This window comes from Schistocerca piceifrons, chromosome 3, assembly GCF_021461385.2.
Source record: "Schistocerca piceifrons isolate TAMUIC-IGC-003096 chromosome 3, iqSchPice1.1, whole genome shotgun sequence".
In the NCBI taxonomy this organism is placed as follows: domain Eukaryota; kingdom Metazoa; phylum Arthropoda; class Insecta; order Orthoptera; family Acrididae; genus Schistocerca; species Schistocerca piceifrons.
In genome coordinates this window covers 388,735,991-388,745,310 of record NC_060140.1, presented here as the reverse complement: position 1 = coordinate 388,745,310, position 9,320 = coordinate 388,735,991, and positions in this window count along the sequence as shown.

Genomic DNA, 9,320 nt, shown 5'->3' with positions numbered 1-9,320 from the left:
TCAGAACTGTCGTTCGGGACGACGTGTTGGACAGTGCTCTGGAATCAAGTCTTGAAACGCAATCAATGGCACATCCAGTGGAAGCATCTGAAACAATAGAACAATTATTAACGGGTTCGACTAAGATTGTTGGTACAAAAAACCAGAACCAGATTTTGACTGAAAATGCTAAGAGGAAAATTTCTGCGAACAGAAACGAAGAGGGACAGAAAGATATAAACGAAGAGACCTCAACAACTTCCAATAGTGACCTAGGTGAAAGCGAGGTAGCAGAAATAGCAATGTCCAACTGGGAAGCGATCTCCGATTTTGAACACCGATGGTCTGTAGACAACTGTAAGGGAGGAAAGAGAATGCACAAACAGGAGACGGAAATTTAGGGAAAGAGAGGCGAAGCCTATTCTCAGTCCAAAATTCACCCCTATTACAAGATTAAGAAGAACAAGTATAGACACCGGAACTGAGAACAAGTACTTCACAACCAAAAAAGACATAAATGACCTACTAAAATTTAAAAAACTGACATAAAATATCAACTGAATATTAACTAAGCTAAAGCTGACGTTTCTCTACGCGGCTACCCCGCGCAGTCTAGGGCGTCTTGCCACGGTTCGAGTCCTCCCTCGGGTATGGGTGTGTGTTGTCCTTAGCGTAAGTTAGTTTGAGTTAGATTAAGTACTGTGTAAGCCTAAGGATCGATGACCTCAGCAGTTTGGTTCCACAAGAACTTACCACAATTTTCCAAAATTTTCTCCAACAGTCTTTATAGGCGGCCAAAATCGATGGAGCGTTATAGCAGGAAGCTGAGACTAGCAATCCACTTTCCTTTCTCTGTACATTTACTCTTCCCCCTACACCTTACCCATCTACTCCTCTTTATCTGATCACTAATCCTCCCCCCTCTTTAGCCATCTCCTTCTCCCAATCTCTCTATCCCCCGTACCCCTTTCCTCAAGCCCATCTCTTCTTCTGCCCTTTTGCTCGCCATCTCCTCCCTCCCCTTCCTCCTTTCCCCTTTCTCTTTCCATTCTCCTTCCCCCTCTATCCACCTCCTCTTCCCCCTATCTGGGTCCATCTTCTCCTTCCTCCCTGTCTGCCCATCTCCTCCAGGTCCTTCTCTCACCACGTTACCACCCCCACCCCAGCAGGAGGTTGCTGCTGCTGGTTCTTCCACTGTGTTTCTTTCCAGATAGTAACTAATGTGAGTACCAAGATCCAGGGGTTTAAGATGAGCTTTCTCCCATGGCTTTGCCCACATATCCACATGACACACATATTTCACCTATATTTAACGTATTTCATACGTATTTGTACACGTATTTCACCTTTATCTCTAGTGAATTTACCCCTGAGATCTCATTTTCACAGAGCTCATTGTGTATGTCGCCTTACCTCCTGAACTATATGCGGTACAATGAGATAGCTTTACAGATACATTCAATGATATATGTGGCTACTATCTCCGAAATGTATTGTGTGAATAGAACTGGTAGCAAATAAGTAATAAATTAAAACTTAATACATCTAGTGTTTATGATATCGTATCTCCTGAACTATGTGTCATACAAAGACATATTTTTCTAGATACGTTCAGTGGTATATGTGGATATTGTGTGCGAATAAAGTTAGTACCAACGAAGAAATAAAATTAAATATCATGCCCCATACGGCAGTTTTTCACGTGACTCAGTGTTTATGACGTCATATCTCCTGAACTCTGTGTCTTATAATGACAAGTATGTGAATACTGTCTGGAAAAGTGTTTTGAGTACAATTAGTAGTAAATGAAAACATCTTTGTTTCATGCAGCAGTTTTACAGCAAGAACAGCGAAAAATGTAACAAGTGAGAAAATTTTTCTCACTTTCATCATTTTGTGGAGTTCGTCTGTGAGAAAGGTTTTGTACAGGTTTGAAATTATTTGTAAAGATTGTTGCAAGTCTGTAAGTGCTCCCGTTCTCAAATACTGGATGCTTAAAGTGTGGGTATTCGCTTTTTCACTTGCACCCCCACTCCTCTTATAGGTAGCTTGTTCTTACCCTCACAGCGACAATTTCCAGACAGTAACTGATATCTGTACAAATTCTGGCTGAAAACAGTAGTGGCTTAGTACCAGATCTGGAACATACATATATATTTACATACATACAAAAATATGTACTTATATACGCTTGCATCCATTTTTATAAAATAGATGGATTAGGGCAACCATTTTCCTGATCACTGCAGTTTATTATTCTTACCACAGATGTCTATTACCCAGTTAGTATACTTAATGACACAAGATGGCGCCCAGTGTTAGTAACAAGCTCATTATCACACACAAGATACAGCCAGTGCTGTGCTAACAAGTAAGTATAAAAGTACATGAAGTTCCATAAATGCATGATATTTCGCTAGTTACAACAATTACTAACATGTTTAGCGCGTTATTTAAGCTTTATAATTTTGAGCATTGTAAAATATGAAGCAGAAATTTCATATTTACATGAAGAAATTAAGTGCTGTAAGGAACTCATCAACCGCTTGTGCTTCCAGTAGATAACATTATCAGCACTAACTGAGGTGTAGGGCTGCTTTATCAACGTTTTAAAACATTAAGCAAGCGTTTGCACATATCACATACTTCAGTATAGTGCACACAGACTGCTCATGCTCCCCTACCAAAAGACACATGCCACCAGCTACAGATGCCATCCAGCTGCTGTAGCACACTTCCACACATTGCCACCTCACAGCAGCCTGAAAGTAGACACAACTGCACTGTCTCAGTCAGTACCTCTTCTTGCGTGACCCAGTGTGACCTGTGTATCCTTATGTGGCACACCCACTGCCTCAGCTGACAGGTACGGCCTTTACCTTATCTCCATCAGACATCTCATGCTTCCATATGTTTTCGCTTCAATGCGTTAAGGCACCCTTCCACAAGCACAGGCAGAGAGGCTTTGAATAGTACATACCAGACCTGTAGGCATAATACTGCCTAGACACTATATCTCGATGTCTGGACGTCATTCAGCGCCAGCATATGCTCTCCAGACACTTTGTCGTAGTGTCTTGACACCGAAGGCCAGCTGGATAGCCTCCAGATGACTGAAGCTTATCAGAGATGCTTTGGGAACTCAAATGAGAATGACTGGAGGAAAGGCGACGTTCCTTTCAGGGAGAAAATTTAGAGAAACGACATTTGAGGCGAGACTGCAGAACGACTCTGCTGAAACCAATATAAATTTCGCCCAAGGACCACGAAGATAAGATTAAAGGGATTAGAGCCCCTATGGAGATGTATAGACAGTCGATTTTGACTTGCTCTGCTTGTGAGTGGAACGGGAAAGGAAATGACTAGTATTGGTACAGGGTACACTATAGCATACACCATACATACAGTGGCTTGCAGAGTATGTATGTAGATGTAGATGTAAACAAGCCGTTCAACAATCTCTGCCTATTGGACGGTTTCAGTGGTTGTCCAACGATATCGTCAGATTACATGATTAATCAGATGTGGCGGCGGCTTTTGATGTAGGATATGTCATGGAGGCAGACATAGCATATCCTTCTAGTTTGGATGCAATGCACAGCTGTTTGCTGCTATGCCCAGACTGCCTAGTTTCGTAAAACAGTTACCTTCCCAAGTTGATGACGATACTGGAAGATAAAAATGATCTATATATCATAATAGAAACCCCCAGCAGTGTTGCAGTTTGGTTGGAACTGATTAGTCGTCCACACTATTAAATTTGTTCCATCATCCTGATTGAATAAATACATTGATGTTAACTTTGCTAAGAGAACTTTTGCAACATTTGGTTTTGGGAAAGATTTTTACAATATAATTTTCGGGAAACCATGACGAAATTCACTCAACAGCTAAATGGATTGGCTGTTATGGCGCAAAAACTTAAATAGCTAGGCAAAATTTAAAACAGGCCACAATCTTCTACAAAGAATTCGTCACACTATAGATGGCTAAGGTTTTAGCAGAGTTCGCGAAACCTGTTTACGTCAATATGTGTGTGCCACACTTATCCAGACTCCACATGTACCTGTTTCACTATAAGTTTCAAAAACTCGTTTTGCCCACCCGAAGTTACTTTATATATTTATGGACAGCTAAGTCTGTTGGGTGGATGGTTGTACATTGTAAGGGGTCCATAGGCCCTTACTATAAGTTTGCACTCGGCACAGGTCGATAGGGCAAACAATCGATAGTGTCGGGTTGCGAGAGCGAGTGTGAGTTGAGTCAGTTCCCAGGTTGCGGGCCGAGCGGTGTGGAGGCCTGTTGCTGTAATGCAAGGTTTACCAACAAAGGGAGTGGCCATCGCCGCGGTTTAACCCCTTTGTGTTAGAATAATACGGGAAAGTGAAAAAATCTAATTACGAGAGTGATCAGTGATATTTCTGTGCCGATATTTCTGGTTTCGCATCTACTGCGCCGGCTTCATTTGGATTGCAGTGTTGGATTGCAGTGTTGGATTACAGTGATTGAATTTACGTGTGACGATAATGAATAACGAAGAGGCCTGTGCTGAGATTAGCCGTTATTAAATCTGTATGATGAAGGCAGTGGCTGTCTCCTTTTTTTTGTATTTTTGAGACGAATATAGGTGCTTGATTAGTGAAGCTGTGTTGGCGTTTCTTCTTGTCACCGGACATTTCATTATTACAGCATTTGAGAAGGACAAAATGTAATGTAACAACTCCGTAGCAGTCAAATCCGATTGCCAGCCCCATTAGGTACATGGTCACACTAATTAATATTTATTTGGGCTGCTATTCAGATCCCGATCGAGCGGGATACATAAATTGGACTTGTTACACGCTTGGCTTACCGTGAAAGGACAAGTGCAATTTTCGGACGAATCATAAAGAACAATAGGTAATTTTACCTTGCTTAACGCAAGAAAATATTTTTTCAATGTTGGATCGAGACAGAGCATAAACTTTAAAATCGCGACAAGAACAGTGCATTTTTGAACAAAATGAAGTAATAGCATCTTACGATTGTGACTAAACTGTTTCTTCTCGCCATATTTGATAAGAATAATAGTGTCAATAAACTGTGTTATAATGTGCAAACGTGTAAATCCGCACGAAAAACTGTGAAAAGTGAACACCAAAGAAAGACACGTGTGAACATTACTATAGCAAAACGAACTAAGATTTTGTCACGAAAGCTTTTACAGAAGTGTTTAATAGTAATATTATGACTGAAATTGCTCTTTGAATAGTGAAAATCGGACAGCTTTATGTGGACCCATAAACTGTTATGCGGACGACAATTTATGTGGCGACGCAATTGTTGAGTCACGTCACGCAGACCTGTGTAGCAGCTGCGCCAAAGAGTTTCGATCTGCGAGGTGATTTCACACGTCATCCCAACTACCTGTGCAAGGAGTAGGTCAAGCACAGACGCACTACACCGACGGTCTTCAGCGTGACTTCGAGACACCGAGCGCTGACCCGGCATCTAGCGGCCGAACTACAAACTACGCCCGCCTGCAGCGCCACGGAGCGGCCGGCTGAGAACTACGACATCCCGCCACAGCGAGCAGCGTGACTTCGAGACACTGAGCGCCGACCCAGCATCTAGCAGCCTAACTACTAACTAAGCCCGCCTGCAGCGCCACGGAGTGGCCGACGGAGAACTACGACGACTCGCCACAGATCTTCAGCGCGACTTCACGCGGCTCCGGCGGCAGTACAGTGCCACGCCCACTTCAAACGTCAAAACATCGCGACTTGTGGTAACGTCAGTTGGTGAGCTAAGACGACTGGTTGGCATAACATTAAATTGTAGTGTGCAGTCTTCGCCGTAAATAAACATTTGTAAACTGAGTTTCATGTTAGGAAAAGTGCCCAATTACAGTAATTTCCGAAAAGTTCGCGAAACATACTCTGAAATATAGCATACTTATTGATGCATGCTGCGCTGTCTAAATGGTGATTATACAGATATGCTGATTGTTTTTGGGGATTTTACATTTATAGATTTTATGAGTGGTGTGATTTATCTTATTTAAAACATTTTACATAAACTGTGTATGTGAGAATTGATATTTGAAGTGATTAGGTTTTGAGAGTTGCTATGTTCGGTATTCATAGGTATTGTATCAATTTTGGGATTAACTGAAAATACTGCAGGTACTGTTTGATTAGTTTCATGATAATTAGGAGTGTTTTGAGTTGCTAGAGGTTATTTTATATTACTTGCCTGTACATTAAAAATAAACCAAACATGTCTACTGAAGATAAGCAGGTTTGTGAGGCAGTAGTTGAAAGAAAAAGGATAGGACAGGAAGACAGAGATGATTCAGGAATCAGTGATTATGGATTGTCATTAGATAGCCCATTAGCACACTCAACTAGTTATCCCGAGACACCGGGACAAACGACGAGAGATAAGCCAGTTTCAGAGGGTGCAGATATACGGTCGATGTTGGCAGCCTTGCTAAAAGAAACTAATGCATCATTAGAGAAAGGTCTCAGAGAATCATTAAAGGAAGATTTACAAAAAAATGAGCGCATCATTAGAGAAGGGTTTACAAGAAACTAGAGAAGGCTTAGAAAAGTCGTTTAAAGAAACTCTAACACAAGAGCTTAAAACATTGGAAAGGAAGATAGAATACAATCTGAAGAAGGAAATACACGAATTAGAAGAACGACTGAAGATGGACATCAACGAGAGAGAGAGTAAGCTACAGAAGAACACAGATCAAGTCCAGGGAGACGTGGAGAAGATGGAAGGAAAGTTAATAAAAAAGATAGAAGACGATATTGAAGAAACAAAAGCCGAATTGGAAGAAAGAATCAATGAAGTAGAAACAAATTGCAATCATCGAATCGCCAAGGTGACGCAGATGCAGAAACAATGCAATGATGCGGTTAAGGGGATAGGAGATAGGCAAAACCAACTGGCTGTCAATCTGAGAAATGCTATAGCCGTGCAACAAGAAGAGGATAACAAGAGGGTTGCAATGGAGGTCAGGCAATTACAACATGGAGTGCAGCAATTAGAGAGCAAGACAGAAGAAATTGATAAACGAATTAGCAATGCCACTTTAACTGCTGGGGAAGGTAGAGTCGTTACCTTGATGAGCAGTGATAATCGGTACATCAAAAATAATACAGGGCAGAAATTTAGACCGAAAGGATGGTTGCACCCAATGATATTTATGAAATGGTTTAAAGGAATTTTCCCAGCACATCTTAAAGACTCAGAGAAGATTCAATTTGCAATAGATAGGATGGAAGGTGAGGCCTTCACTTGGGGAGTCAGGAAGAAGGAAGGGACTACTAGTTATGATCAGTTTGAAGAGGAATTCTTGAAGAAATACTGGTCCAAAAGTCATCAGTGTGCAGCAATTGAGGACCTACTCCACCGCAAGTCACTTAGTACATGGAGAGGAACGTTGAGAGAGTTTGCCGAATATTTGTGGGAATTGAACGAGACCTTGGAACCACCCCTGAGTGATGACGTAATGATATCAGCGATAAAAAGAAGAATGCAAGAAACTGTATCCGGGAGCCTAATTAAAGATAGGGAGGCCTTGATGGAAATACTGGAACAGTTGGAATCTGTTCGATCACAGGAACACAATCAAGCTAATGATCAAAACGAGGGGGAAGTAATGACCCAAGGAATCATTTTGGTAATTCGTCTAATTATAGAGGAAGAGGTGGTGGCCATAGGTACAGGAACCATGGTGGTGAACGGCAATGGAGAAATGATTGGAGAAGAACCAAGAGATCATGAGAGAGGATGGGATAGGCAAATGAATGACACAGTGCATATAGAAGAGGCGGAGAGACTGGAAAACTGAATGACACTCCAGATGAGGTCCGGTCAGGAGTGAGAGCTACAAGGACCAGAGTAAACCTACTAAGACACGACAATGGTGGAGATCCGAGAGAAGATCTATTGGAAGAAAGAAGTAGGATTCCCAAAGAACCCATGCTACCCATGATAGGAATCAAGCTATGTGGACTGAATATCGAGGCATTAGTCGATACAGGAAGTGAAGCATGTGCAATATCCAAGAGATTATATGAACAGGTACTAAAAGCAAATATTAGCTTGCCTAGTTTCCCGGTGAGTGGAGTGAGAATTGTGAATGCGTTGGGTGCAAGGAGTAAACCTATTAAAAAACAAGTGTTGATTACCTTCGAGATAGAGGGAGAAGAATACAAAGCAACATTTTTGGTGGTGGCTGGATTGAACATATCAATTATTTTAGGGATAGATTGGTTGAATGAAGTTGATGCAGCAGTAAGTTTTGATGAAGGTACTATCAAGGTCAAAGGAAGAAAGGGAGAAGAGAAGAGATTAAAGTTTGCTGAGGGGTGCAATCGAAGAAGAGGAATTCAGAAGGATAAATTTGTGTCATGAAGAGGAACCCACCATGGGATTCGGGGAAGAGGAACTAGAAGAAGAAGTTTTGATATACCTTGAGGGATTAGCACGAGAGGATAGACATAAAGAGGATAAGATCAGTAAAAAGTTGGAGGAGATGACGCACCTAGATGAGGGGACTAAGAGGAAATTAGCCACAGTATTATACAGGCGTTGTAAGGTATTTTCTCAACGGCCAGGTATCATGAAAGGGGTGGAGTGTAAGCTAAAGATAAAGAACCATAAACCGTTCAATATAAAACAGTATTCCATTCCCCAGGCGAAACGAAGAGCAGTAGATGAAGAGATACAGAGGATGATGGAAAGGGCCAACAGTCAATATAACAACCCCCTATTTGTTGTTGATAAGAAGGATGGGAAGATGAGGAGAGTTTTGGATGCACGAACAGTGAACAAAATCATCGAGCCGGAGCGGGACAAACCTGAGACTATAGAAGAACTGATTCAAAAATTCCGAGGAGCAAAGGTGCTTAGTAGTATCGACTTAACTGCTGGTTACTGGCAAATACCATTGGCCCCAGAGTCCCGCCAGTATACGGCATTTACTTATCGAGGAAGGTGCTATCAATTTAGAGTGTTGCCATTTGGGCTTAGTGTGTCAGTGTCTGAAATCATAAGAGCGATGGATAAGATACTAGGCGGGGAGTTACTTAAAAAGGTCACCATCTACGTGGATGACCTCTTGATAGCAAGCGAATCATGGGAAGAACATTTGAATAGATTGGATGCAATCTTGGCAGCTTTTGAAACCGCAGGGGTAACTGTAAACCTGGACAAGTCGGAATTTGGCAAATCAAAGATAAAATTCCTGGGCCATATAATATCCGAGGAGGGTATCTATCCTGTTCCTAGTAAAATGGAGGCTATTAGAAATTTTCCGACCCCCCATAGTAAAAAGCAGTTGCGAG